Source organism: Rhinolophus sinicus, linkage group LG09 (assembly GCF_036562045.2).
Source record: "Rhinolophus sinicus isolate RSC01 linkage group LG09, ASM3656204v1, whole genome shotgun sequence".
NCBI classification, from domain to species: domain Eukaryota; kingdom Metazoa; phylum Chordata; class Mammalia; order Chiroptera; family Rhinolophidae; genus Rhinolophus; species Rhinolophus sinicus.
The window spans coordinates 12,593,431-12,607,905 of NC_133758.1; positions in this window are offsets into that span (position 1 = coordinate 12,593,431).

Below are 14,475 nucleotides of genomic sequence, written 5' to 3' on the forward strand. Positions count from 1 at the left end.
TGCGGGAATTGAACAGGCAACCTTGTTGTTAAGAGCTTGCGCTCTAACCAACTGAGCCATCCCACCGCCCCTGCAGAAGCTCAGGGGCAGCTCGTTGTCTTCAATCTAGTTGTGGAGGGTGCAGCTCACTGGCCCATGTGGGAATAGAACCAGCAACCCTGTTGTTCAGAGCTGGCGCTCTAACCAACTGAGCCATCCATCCGCCCTTCTTTATTTTCTTAATGTGAGTATAAGGCTTTAAGTTCCCCTCCAAGTATCATAATGTGTGGTTCTATTATTGACATCAGTTCTAATTATTTTGTCACTTCCATCATGAAATTATCTTTAACTCCTTAAGAGTGCATGCTTTAGTTTCCAAGTATGTTAAAAATTTTAACTCACTTTTCATTTAATTGCTTTTAATAATAGAAACTTGCTTGAAAATTGCATCCTAATATGTGATCCTTTTCTTAATGTTCCATATATTCTTTAAAGGGGGTACATGTTATCTATTTTTACTGGGTGCAGACCTCTATGTCTGTATCTATGTCAAATTTCTTATCATGTTGAACAAACATTACATGGACTGTCCAATTATTCTTTACTTAATCTTGCAGTTTCTAATAGAGGTATGTTAAAATCTTCCCCTCTAGCTGTGGTTTAGTTGATTTCTGATTCTTTTAGTTTTATGTTGGGTTTTATGTTGAGTTCATACACGATTATGCTTTTTGTAGCTTGTGGATTATTTTGTAGCATGTTTCTTTATCCTTAGTAACTCTATTTTTTAAAATTAAATTCTATTGTATCTGTCATTAAATTGTAAAAGCTTCAGTAGGTTAATATGTACCTTCACTATCATTTCCCAAACTTTTTAACCTTTCATTGTTCTAGGAATGTTCTGGATTTGGTTTGTTGTTGTTCATTTGTTTTCATCCAATTTGATGGTCTCTGTCCTTTAATCAATAGGTTGATTCAATTATATTTATTGTGATTACTGCTAATATGTTTGAACTTATTTCCACCATCTGGTTTCTCTTCATCAGCTTTTTACTGATATTAGGGATATTACAGAGCCAGTCACAAAATCAGGCAGCAGTTCAGCTCAGGTCCTAGTTGGATGTGTCTACGTCCCCCTAACTTCCTTCCTAGGCAACCAGCTTTGAAAAACCAGAAACCTTGTCAACTGTTGCTACCTTTTATTTTTCACATGGGGGAAGCCTCACCCCAGCTCTGCTTTCAGGCCAAGACTCTGGTTCCAGCCTTTTATTTTTCACATGGGGAAGCCTCACCCCAGCTGTGCTTTTAGGCTGAGACCATGGTCCCATTTCCCTACATATAGCACTCTTAAATCCCTGGGGTCCCCTAGGAACTCTACCCCAGCCCAGCGCCGCCTTCTGGTGGCCCAGAGCCCTGCAGGCCAGCACCTGCTCGTGTCCGGTGCAGAGGTGGTGGTAACAAGGGGCAAAGTCTTCAGAGCATGAGTGATCAGGGCCACCAAAGTCCAACCATCTTCCCCCATTTTGACAGACTGTCCCCCTGACACTCAGCTGGGGTCGCAGCAGCTGCAGGTAGCACTTCACACCAGCTCTTCCCTCTCTTCCATCTCATGGATCATTCTCCTGGAACCCTGATCTCTGTGCAAAAGTGAGCTGAACTTCCCTAATTCTACCCACACTGCAGCTGTGAAAACTTATACTTAGGGAAGGAGCGGTCACAAGTGTGACTTTATGTCTGCAGTTGGCTCTGGATTCCCCGATGGAGTGAACCAGGCTTAAGGCCCAGCTCCAATGTCAATGAGACAGAATCTCTGACGTCATCATTGTAATGCTCCGCAAACGTCTGAGTTGTCATTTTACTTTATTTCATTTATTTATTGTATTTATGAGTTTCATGTCAGCTACTTAACTGTGTCATGGTTAACAACATTTGTGTTTGTCTGAGACTGGAAAATTAAAGGATTACATTCCTTAATTAATGTCTTATTCAGACATTTTGACTAGGGTATTCCTATGTCTCAAGCAAGAGGTTTGGCGTTTATAAAAGTCATTGCTACCCCTCAGCAAGTGAAAATGTATTTAAATTCCCTCATAGAGGTTTCATTTACACATATTACAGGGACCAGGATCAGATCCTATTGAGTACTGACCTTTAATTAATTCACAAGGTCACACGAAAACCATCTAAAGGCCCTTTGCACTTGACAATAAAAATAGGACATGATGGATGGATTGATTTTTTAATGCATAATAATACTATTTATTACTGTTGTACTCATTCTCAATCTTTAGCTATAATGGATTGTCATCAAGTATGTATGTCACAGATGTCATCCACTGGAGGAGGATACAGGCGAAGGTTTGCATCCACCATAGACAGGTGGAAGCCTCAGGTTGGCAAGCGTTAGATAGTAACCTCAGTATTCTTCACCCTCCACATTTTTTTCCCAGCAGAACTTTTAATAAATAAGTACTAAATATATTGATTGGTGTTTCACCTCCCTTCACTTTTCTTCTTGTGCCTACACCAGCCAGAAGCAGGCAGCAGAAAAATTCAAATGTTTGGGCCCTTTACAGACTAATGTGCTACTTATCTGTTTACAGAATGCAACAATGGAGATGGAGCCAGTGTTTCTGAAGGGCAATAACATAAGGAAATTAAAAGTGCAGGAGTCTGACCTGTTGTAGTCAAGAATTCTGAAACAGCCAATTGAAACCTAACACACTTTGCAAATTCCAAGGTACAAAGGCTACTGACTTTTATGCAGGCTTTCAATATGGTTTTCCAATCTACAGTTTATTACCAAGCGCTGGCCTCTAATGCTTTTTATTAGTGTTCCAGTTTTCTCCTGGTACAGCAACTCCATCATTCTTAATATTTCTGCTTTACATGGGGCTGTCAGTAGTAATTTCCTTGTGGTTAGAGATGCAAATAGCCTCAGCCAAGGGTCGTCAGGGCCTGCCTAATTCCCCTGCCAGGCAACAGGCTTAATGAGGAGACGCTGGGAAGATGACAAGAGCCTGAAAACTCAGCAGCTAAGAAAGGTAGTGTTTGGGGAAGAAATGAAATCGAAGAAATCCTCCTAGTGGTAGCTATCACAGAGATGTTTGCAACATGGGGCCCTGATGAATATTTCCTGTTAAATATCCTGTGTCCTGACGCTGGCGCTTTGGAAATACTGAGTGGAATATTCAAGCAAATTATTTTATTCACATCCATCCAACAAATGTACTCATATTTATTGAACACTCACTCTCAGCTCGAGACTCATTGCTTCCTATGATGGCTCCTGGGGCTCTAAGGAAACAGAGTAGGAACCGGCACGTGGGGGAAGCACCACTGACAGATGATTCCAGTATAATGAGGTCAGCCCGAGCACAGATGGTCACCTTAGATGGCAGTCTGAAGGCATGGACAGCAGAGGAGCTATCCTTCCAAGTTGCCTGGAGGTCGAGGTTGCTTTTCTGTGGCTAAGACTCGCAGCTCTGTTACCTGGCCAGGAGAAGACACACCTTCTCACTGGGCTCTCGTCTCAGTGTAACGTCCAGCCCACAGCCTTGTCTGAGCCAAATCAGTATACCAGTCACATCCTATGCCAATCAAGGAGCCCAGGTCTGCCTCATTTCTGGTTCTCTCACCTATGAAGCCACCAGACGGTCCAAATTTAAGCTCCAGAAACTTCCGACGAAGGGGTGGTGAAAAGTAGCCCTCGAGGGCCTTGCTATTCCAGTGGGTCCACTGTTCAGCAGCACCTGGAAAGCGGTGAGAAATGCAGACACTCACACCCACCCCCAGCCTCCTGAGTCAGAAGCTGCGTTTTCTCAAGATTCCCAGGTGAGTCCTATGCACTGACGTAGGGGCCCTTATACGAGCGGGGAGCAAACTGCCAGCCTCCCTCCCCTCCCCAACTTCTTCATACACCCCTCCCCCAAAGGACCCTGCTCAGAGATTGCACTGCTATAGGCAGAGAAGGATTTGGTGAGATTCCCCTGAAGAGTTGAGTGAAGAAGGAGGCTCTCAGGGAAAGGCCGGGTGGGGAGATCAGGTTCTAGAAATTCTGGCAGCTGAGGGATGCAGGGATCTCTTGCCCTGGAACTATTCTCCAGTAGATAAAGCATAATGGACACTCTTCTCCCACACAGGGAGGAGAAAGATGTTCTCATGTCATGAGGCGCAGGCCTGGCTGCCCATTAGAGCCACCTGGGAGCTTTACAAAAATGCCATGTCCAATCCTACCCGCAGACTCGCTTTCAGTGGTGTGGGATGGAGCCCTGAAATCCTGATTATTCAAAGTGCCCAGGTGACTCTAATAGGTGGCCAGGGCTGAAAACCACTGATGATGGGGAACTTAGAAATTAAATATAGAACATTACATTACAAAACACTGGGCTTACTCTAGTTGTTTTCTTCCCATTGCTGGCCCCTGTTCTCTCCTCTCTAACTTCCCTCTTGGCAAAAGCTAGAAATAGAGAGAGATGGAGGGAGGGAGAATAGTGGCTACAAAGTGAAATGGAGGCTTGAATAGTTTAGGTCCTAGCAGCAGACATCATGTCACATCTCCCAGGGGCTGGAGACCTGGCTGCAAGGGAGAGGCATTTCTAATGGGAAACCCATCACAGCCCTCCCGGGACCCAGGGTGGCTCACCTACCAATGCCAGCGGGGACTGCCAACTTAGAGCCACGAAGAAATACGGGTGCTGTAGGAGCTCCACTCTTGCACAATTTGTTATTTATCTTTTTATCTTCGGCTACTTGATTTTCAAAATTCCCCTTAAGCCCCTTAATCTCCGTTTTACATTTTACTTGTCAGAGTCCCCCTCTGGGATTCTCATTTGTAAGTTCCTATCTATCAGTTGCCTGAATGATACAAATCTGTTACTTCGATTTTTTTTTTTTTTCTATTTAACCAATTTGGAACGAACATTTAAACTAGGCAATCCATCAAATACCACTTACTTACACACATGGGGGGGGTGTGTGGTGCTGGCAGGGTGGGTGGGCAGGAGCATTTGCATAAGTCAGTTTCCAGTGGATGTAGGAGGCAGAGGTGTGGGCGGGCCTGTGCTACTGCGCCAGGCTCTGCAGAAACTCAGGTAACTGGACACAATCCCTGTTTAATCAACACAAATGTGTGATTCAATAGATCTGGGGAATTCACACTCCTCCACACCCCGGAGTTTTCTATCTCAGCTATCAAGGTATCTGTAATGACCGCACTGGTATTACGCTCCTGTGGATATTGAAGGCCTGGAGCTTTTTCACAAGTTCACCACTAAAATGTAAATACTCCTGAGAGGTAGAGTTAAGGCCCTGCTAGTTACTACCTTTTTGCGTATTAGTTTAGGAACTATGCCTTCAAGGCATGAGACTCAAGATAGGCAACGTGGGTCCCAAAGGACCTGAGAGGACCGAAGAGCATTGAGGAGTGGAGGGGCCCACGCATTTTGTTTTTGTTTTTGTTTAGGGCTGACTCTGGATAAAACGTGAGTCTCCAGCCTGGGGAGTCCTCGGGCCAGCTGAGAGCTGTAAGGAGAAACTTTGTCTTGGGTTTCCTTCATTCCCCTTACAGCCCCAGCCGAGTGCTGGGACATAGAGGACAAATAAATGAATAGTCAGGAATAAAAGGACAATGACACACTGGACAGATGCTGAACAAGACCGGTGAGAGGCACAGCCTTCGACTGACCTGGTGACCCCTACTGCTGGGTGTGGGCCCCTTCTCGAGTAAGAAAACCATTGAGAGGCTCCCTGCCACTGACCACCCCCTCTTTCCACTTAGCACCCAGGCTTGTTGGGGCCGGGTATTGAGACGTGAGACTTCGTGACCATACGGCTACATTATCAGGACTGAGAACTGAGGCCTCCGGTTCTGAGAGCAACAAGACTGTCTCCGGAAATCCTTCTGACGTCTGGGAAGAGAAGGGGCAGGGGCAGCTAGCAGCCAGAGGTAGGCATCTTTCAGACCCTGCTACTCACTCAGAACTGATAGAAGGAACCAGCGTTGTTGCAAGAGGCCTCAGACCTGCTTCCTTAGGAACCAGCGTTGTTGCAAGAGGCCTCAGATTGGCCCTGGAGTAGAAGTAGCAAGAACAACAAAGCAAGTCTGACACCCAGGATCCAGGCCAAGAAGAAGCTGAGCTTGGCAGACCAGACTCACAAACCCAGGACCTAGCTAGCAATCTCCAAGTTTCTATAGGAGGAATCAAACCGAGCTCTGCAGTCACACAAGGCCCAGGACTTGTCTTCCTTCAACAGGGGAACCATCCGGGATCCTGCAGGTGCTGCTTTCACGGACCTGCAGATGGTTCCGAGGAAAAGCTGGGTTCACACTGATGCCACCGGCTAATAGATGGGAGACCAATAACTTAAAGTTTCAACAAGATGTTTGTAAAACTGAAATCGCTCTGGCATGGGTGTCAGATGAAAGCACAGTTCTTAGAGAAATGGCATCGATGAGCTTTAAGCAAAGGAAATCTTTTACATTGATCAGAAGGAAGAGACGGGGGAGCCACCATTGTGAGTTCCACCTGGGCCCAGGCTGGATGGTTATGTTCCTGCTGGGGAAGAACTCTCATGCTTGTAGTGAAGCTGCCAAGAGCAGGCCTGATGTGGGTGAGGCTGCTGAGAAGGAGCGAAAGGACCCGGCTGGAATCCTGAGGACGAGGCCTGACGGCTGCTCTCGCCTCAGACCCAGAGGTCACAAGAGGGCAGCCTGAGCTGTCCCCAAGGCTGGCAGTCAAGAGCATTTTCCTGGAGCTCCTGAACTGTGGGGAAGCCTGTAAGAGAGCTGTGAGGGAGCTGACATGGCCTCTATTTCCTGGGAGCTTCTCCATGCTGCAAGGCTTGTGCCCAGGTCGCAGGACCAATGTCCAAAGGGCCTCTAGGCTCTGCTACTCTGAAGTCATTCTGAGCCCCTTACTGGAGGGGGAAGGGTCCTCCAGAATGTCCAGCAAAGTGATGCGAACTTACTGAAGTCCGTCTCGTCTTCAGGCCTGTCCACTCTCCATCTGAGCAAACAGGCAGATTTTGCATGGTTAGTGGGTCCCTGCATGCCTGATGTGACAACTTGGAGCCCACTGGGTAGTGACGGAGCGTGGCAGCAAAGCTCTGAGCTACCCTCAGGGGACACAAAAAAGACTCTGAGGGGTTCTCTGTCCTTAACAGCTAATAGTTCAGCTAGAGAAAGACAGCCACTGAAAAGGAAATCAGGTACACCGCCCAGAGTTCAAAAGCCAATAGAATGAAAAGCAGTACCCGTCTTTTGTAACTATCCTTGACTCTATAAAATGTGTTTATAAAAATCTTCTCATTGTATCCCTGCACCCCTATTATGTGGAAGAACAGGGGTGTGTGTGTGTGTGTGTTCATCAGAACCTATGCCTCTATGTCTTCCTATGGCTCTCTCTAGGCTTGGTCAATCCCATGTAATGTAATCCATCTGGAATTTCTGCCTTTGGAGAAGCAGAGACAGAAGAACGTGGCCAAGTCAGCCACATATAGCGTCCAGAGAGGCTAAGGCTGCCATGCCTCTGGCAGCCTCTATCGTCCAGGGTCACGGTTAGTGATGAGGACACCAGCGTCCTATCATCCAATCAGGAGGGCCCTGTATACTCACAGGTCTCTTCTGTGGCAGGACTTTTATTCTGAGGTTCTGGAAATGTAACCTACCTTTGTTCCTCTACGTTCTGAGCCTGGGTCTCCAGCTTCCCTGGTAATTTTATGAGCTACCGAACAATCTTCTAGAGATTTGTTTTTCCGGTGGAACGAGAATCAGTTTCTCTTATTTGCAGCTGAGACTGGATATATATGAAGTCCAGACAATTAAGTTCACGAACTTTCCACCTTCATATATTGTATAACATTTGATAAGCTAAAAAAAAAATTAGGTGGCAATAAAACTAGGATGTAAAAAATAATATCCCCTTCTGGCCAAAATAGGACAAGATTTATTCTCCCACTTTAAGCAACTGGGAAATTGGACAAAACAGAGGTAACAGTGGTGTGTCATCCACATACTGGATGACAGGGAATGTAAGCTTGTGGTCCCAGAGAGAAGGGGGACGAAGTGAGCCCTCGTGTTGCCAGCGTATTGACTGGACACAGTCTCCAGGTCACAGAGAACATTTTTCCGTGAGAACCAAATTATTCCACTTAGTGTCTTAATAGCCAAGATGACTCATGATGACTTCTAAAGCAGCAGCTACCTCACTCCTGGCAGCCAGAGGACACGTAACAAGCAAGTACTTTGAACACTGGAACTTTCTATGCATATGTAAGGAAGCTGTTGTACAGGGTTTTGCTGAGTTTTTAAATGTTTCACAGTGGTTTATTCACTTAGCCATTAAAAATCAGAAAGCATAAAACACGTCAAGTATAAAACTGTGAAAAATGATCTTTCAATGCTGTTTTCCACTTTTGTGCCCCATGTGGAGCTGAAAAGGCATCTGGTCCATGTACAAGGCATGAAGTGGGACCACGAGACACAGCTTTGCAGGCACAGGGACCAACATATCCCCTCCTAAGGATGATTGCTTAAGCCTGAGAGTGAATCAGTAGGCTCCTTGCAGTTCTTTAATCCACTAACAAGATCCAATCGACTGATCCCCGGGCTGCCAGGTAGGAGCTCTAAATGGCAGCCTGATTCTGTTATGAGCTGTTTTTCCCTTTGTGAGAAGTCAAAGTCAATCTCTCTGCCTTTAAATCCACTGATCTCATCAAGAGCTCTTGAAACTGATAACCAGGAGGGAGGGGAATGTATACGGAGGCACAACAGATAAACCGGATGCTGTGGAGGCCATCAAGTGTGTCAGCGCAAAATAGAAAAATAACACAGGAGGCGCCCAGTGACTCTCGGGGGAGGAGCAGGCTCAGCTGTTTCTATACCAATACGCCGGCCAAGGAAGGTAGACAAAAATCAATCTGCGATTTTAAAGAAGGCAGGAATTCTCCCTCAGAGATGGGCGTGAGGAATAAAACTTCCAAAGGAATATAGCAGTGGAAGGTTGGGTTTTTTCCCAAACACCAATACCCTGTGAAATTCCTGCAGTATGGATATTGACAAACTGATTCTGAATTTTACATGGAGAGGCCATAAAAGGCCCAGAATAGCCAACTCAATAATGAAGGCGGAGAACGCAGTTGGAGGATTGACACTACCTGACCTCGAGACTTACTATAAAGCTACAGTAATCAAGACATGTGGTGTTGGTGAAAGAATAGACAAATGGATCCATGAAACAGAATGGAGAGCCCGGAAATAGACCCCCAGACATATAATCAATAGACCATTGACGAAGGAGCAAAGGCAACGTAATGGAGCTGGAACAACTGGACACCCACATGCAAGAAAAGGAATCTAGACACAGACCTTACATCCTCTATAAAAATTAACTCAAAATGGATCATAGATGCAAATGTAAAACGCAACACTATAAAAGTCCTAGAAGATGCCATAGGAGAAAAATCGAGATGACCTTGAGCATGGCAATGTCTTTGTAGATACAACACCAAAGGCACAATCCATGAAAGAAATAACTGATAAGCTGGACTGCATTAAAATTAAAAACTTCTGCTCAGTGAAAGACAATGTCAAGAGAATTGAACAAGCCACAGACTGGAAGAAAATATTTACAAAGAGTACATCTGATAAAGAATTGTTACTCAGAATATACACAAAAAGAAAAGAAGAAAAAACAACCTCTTAAAACCCAGTAAAAAAAACATAACCCGATTTAAAAATGGGCCAAAGACCTTAACAGACCCCTCACCAGAGAAGATATACAGATGGCAAATAAGGATAGGAAGCGGTGTTCCATATCCTGTCATCAGGGAAACGCAAATTAAAATAACAATGAGACACCACTATGCACCTATCAGGATGGCCAAAATCTGGAACACTGACAACACCAGATGCTGACAAAGGTGTGGAGCAACAGGAACTCCCACTCGTGGTGGGTGGGGTCGCAAAACGGTGGGGCCACTCTGGAGGACAGTTTGGCAGCTGCTTACAAAGCTATCTGTACCGTTACCATGTGATGCTTAGTATTTACCTAAATGAGTTGAAAACATGTCCACACAAAAACCTGTATAGGGATGTTTACAGCAGCTTTATTCATTACCAACACTTGGAAGCAACCGCGATATTCTTCAGTGGTTGAATGGTTAAATAAACCTATTTATTAATAACATGGAATATTATCCGGTGCTCAAAAGAAATGAGCTATCGAGAGAAAATATATGGAGGGACCTTCGAGGTGTATTAGTAAGTGAAAGAAGCCAGTCTGAAAAGGCTACATACTGTGTGATTCCCACTATATGACATCCTGGAAAAGGCAAAACTGTAGCGACAGTGAAAAACATCAGTGGTTGCCAGGTGCGGGGGTGGGAGGGCTGAGCAGGCAGAGCAGGATTTTTAGGGCAGTGAAACTCTGTGGGATACTCCAGTGTGAATACCTGTCATTACACGTGTGTCAAAACTCATGCATGTGCCATACCAAGAAGGAACCGTGATGTAAACCGTGACCTTGAGTGATAATGAGGTGTTAATGGAGGTTTATAAGTTGTAACAAATGTATTGCTGTGCTGCCGGGTGTGGCCAGTGGGGGAGGTGGTGCATTTGTGGGGACAGAGAGTATGGGGGAACTTCTGGTCCTTTATACTCAATTTCGCTGTGAACCTAAAAATTAAAGTCTATTAAAAAAAATAAAAATTCCTGCCATATGGCAAAAGCTAACCACCTGTGGGGAAACCATTCACCTGACCAGAGGCATGGGGTGGACAGTATTGCGGTGCTGAGTGAAAGGGCGAGGGAGCCCAGAGAAGACCCTACAACAGGAGGCTGCACCACAGAGACCATGTGGAGATGCTTCCCAGGCCCATCCTGGCACAGGACTGGTGCAGACGCAAGGTCAAGTGGAAAGGGGGCTTCCGACATCATCTCACAGCTTCATGTGGCTAAAAGCACAGGCTCCAGGGGAGCGATGCCTGTCATAGACACGCCTGCAACAATGTAGGGCAGCAGACTTTAAAACTCAGAGAAAATAGAGGTATAATTTCATGGCCAAAGATTATAGGGAAGAATGGCCAAGAGGCTTGGGAGGCTTGGAAAATATTAATAAATATATTCTAACTGTTCAAACTCAAGTGAACTTGAGGGAGAAAGGGGAAAGCTCTATTTGATTAAAACCAAGCATCTGATAAATTCTTGACACTAATTCTGGAGATAAGGAAACTGAGTCTGAGTTCGTTACAGACTATACACATCTGGTAGGTAAAGGCAGGGCCTAAACCTGTGTCATTCCAAGATCTTCTTTCCCACGGCACGTCATGCCACCCCATGCCTCTCACTGGAAACCAAGGGAAACTGCTGAACCCAAGGAATGAGGATGGATGGATCTCTGCCTGGAGTTCCAGGATGAGACAACACTGAGTGCCCAGTGTGCTGGGCCAAAGGCGACCACTGATAAGAGACATTCGCATCAGTTGGGTGTGGCAAGTGGTGGCGACAGGGTGGCAACCAGATACGGTGTGTTTCTGGTTTTTTCCTATCATACAATCTGAACATGATTTCATGAGAATGAGAAGGAAGATGGGAACAATCAAGCATCCTAATCACATTTACTCAACTAATTTGTATAGATGTTTCTCAGGAGTCTCAATCCCGGCTGCACGTGAGTCACCCAGGGCGGTTTTTGGAAGTGCAGCTGCCCAGGCTTGCTGCTCCCAATGTAAAGGTTCTCAGACCTTTTGCTGCCTCGAAACAGGCAGACTTCCTTCACTTCACAATAATGCGTCATCTGCCCAGCCTTGCTGGGGACAGGGGCAAGCCCAAAGTGTTTGTGGAGGAGTCGTTTGGATGCCACAGTCTGGCCGGGGTATGTGTGTACACGTGTGCCCTCACACACATACTCGAAGCTGTGTTTGTCTAAACTTATGTATTTGGCATAAGACTGACATGTTCATTGTCAAACAGAAAGGGCCTAAGGCTTGTGGGTTCTACCACTAACCTCTTTTAAAAAACTGAAGCTTATCTCCATAGTTCAAACTCCCCCGTTTTTGATGGAAAACAAAATCAGTCTCAAACACAGTACAACAAACACCATTTGACTTCTTCGTAAGAGTCCTAATACTGCAAGGCCTTTGTCAGCTAAAACATGGGCTGTCCCGACACCAGGTGGCTTCTTGAAACCCTTGCACTGTTCTTACACTTTGTCTTTCCCTTCTCAGTGGGTGTTACTTGTTTGGCCAATGTCCACTAAACACCTTCCACTTTGATGCCTCTAAGCTCTTGTGAAGTGGAAAAGCAGCTGCCCAACCATGTGAGAAATGAGTGTCACAGCAGCATGTGAAAGCTCCCAGCAAGAGGTTCTACCTGAGAATAAACTACAGGTGACATGGGCGCTGCAGGGTTGATTTTGTCTGCTCCGATAAAGGCCTGATTCTTGTTGGTGTGTTCCAGAAATTGAGGCTGCAACGGAGACCCCCAGATGAAAGGACTTCAATCCAGCATTAACTCCCATCACTTCTATTTTATAAGGACCCATAGCATCGAAGAGGCCAAACGAGGTCGTGCTTTCTAACTAGCCACAGTTGAATGGCTCTGGCTAGCATTCTTAGGTGTCTTTGCAGAGTTTATTTTAGAATGTTGGGCATGTCCAAAAAATTACCGGAAAGCTTAGCCATGTTAAGAGCTTCTTTGAAGCTTATATTAACCAAATACAGAACCCCAGGAAGATGATAAAATAATCAAGTTTTGGCCCAACATTTTTAAATTCCATTTTTAGTTAAGGGAAGAAAAATCTATTTTTCTTAAGAAAAGAGTTTATTAAAGGGCACAAGAGAATAATGTTTTTAGAAAGCATGCTATACATTTTTTTCTTTTCACTTTGCTGATTTCAACAGGACGAGGGCCATTATTGTTGCAATAGCCTATTTCAGTAGAGATAAAGGATTACAGGGCAAGCTGCCCCCCGCAGATCGCTCCTGCTGGTCCCTAGCAAGTCAGGAGCTCATTCAGACAGTAACTGCACAGGTGTAAGGAGCCACAGGTTTACACTGAAAAGGAGAACACGCAACAACGGGTAACGCTTATGGCGTGTGTACTGCGTCCATGCCCAAGAGCATTCAATGAATTATTTACTTATTTCTCAGGACAACCAGGGAGGTAGATGCTGTTCTTATCCTCCATTTGAGGCCGAGGGAAGTTAAGTAACATGCTCGAAGCCCATAGGTGGTTAGGTGACTTTTAGGGATTCTAAACCCTGAGATCAGAATTGGACAGACCTAAAAGCATGAAGTAGATTTCAAAGCTCTGACTGAAAGGGTGTCACCATCACATTGTTCAGTGAAAAGAGGACATTTCTGTAAAACTGTATGTGGGGACAGAGCCAGGAGTGCAGTTTCCAGGCTCTTGGCCTCACGTGGAAAGGTGCTGGCTCAGGTAGTAAATGGCCATCAACTGTGATTGGATGGCCATCAGCTGTGGCTAGTTGGCCGTCAGCTGTAACCAGTGAGCCATTGGCCACTAATATAACTGCCGTGGCTATGCTAGCAGCAAATGGGGGCTAGCAAGAAGATGGTGGCTGAGCTGGCAAGCAGCAGATTGCAGTTAGCACAGAGGAGTGCGGGTTGTGGATTGCAGAGTAGACGGCAGGTTGCGGAGAGTGTGGCTCCTGCTTCCTGTGTCTCCAACCCAGCCACCAGTGAGAATGTAGTGGTGTGACTCCCCTACCTGTGGCTCCGTGGGTGTTCCTTTTTGGCCACACCATATCCTGCGTTCTTGTGTGGGGAGCGGGAGCTGAGACCCCGCATGCCACCCCGCATGCCACTGTATATTTGAAATCACTGACCTCCTGTCTATCCCACTATCGCTTTGCTACGTACAGTGTGGTCCAGGGACCAGCAGAACAGGCGGCACTGGCATTCCCTGGGCGAGCTAGGAATGCAGAATCTCAGGCCCCACCCCGGACATCCAAGTCAGACCCCCCCACACCCACCCCCGTGAACAATAGCCAGGTGCTCTGCACGCTCATGAACGCTAGAGAACAACATTCCCTTGGACGGGGCCTCGCATTTGCTGGAACGCTCTCCCCAAGATTTACATGCCTCCTTCCCTCTTTCTCTTAACTCTCCTTAAAGGCACCCTCCCCCCCACCCAGGTCTTCCCTGACTTCCCCATGAAAAGCAGTATCCTCTTGCGCCCTCTCTCAGCTCACCGTGTTTTATCCTTCCTCATAGTGACTGTCACTCCTGGAATATGTCTGTTCCTCCCACTGAACTGCAGACTCCATCCGGGGTGGGACTCTGTATCCCCAGCACCTAAGACAGTGGCTGGGATATAAGTGACTGATAAATCCCACATGCCAGCGAGCTGCGCCCTCCACAACTAAGATTGAAAGGACAACTTGACTTGGATGGAGCTGATGAGTCCTGTAAAAAACATACTACTGTTCCCCAACAGAAAACGTACTGGAAATACACACTGTTCCCCAGTAAAGTCCT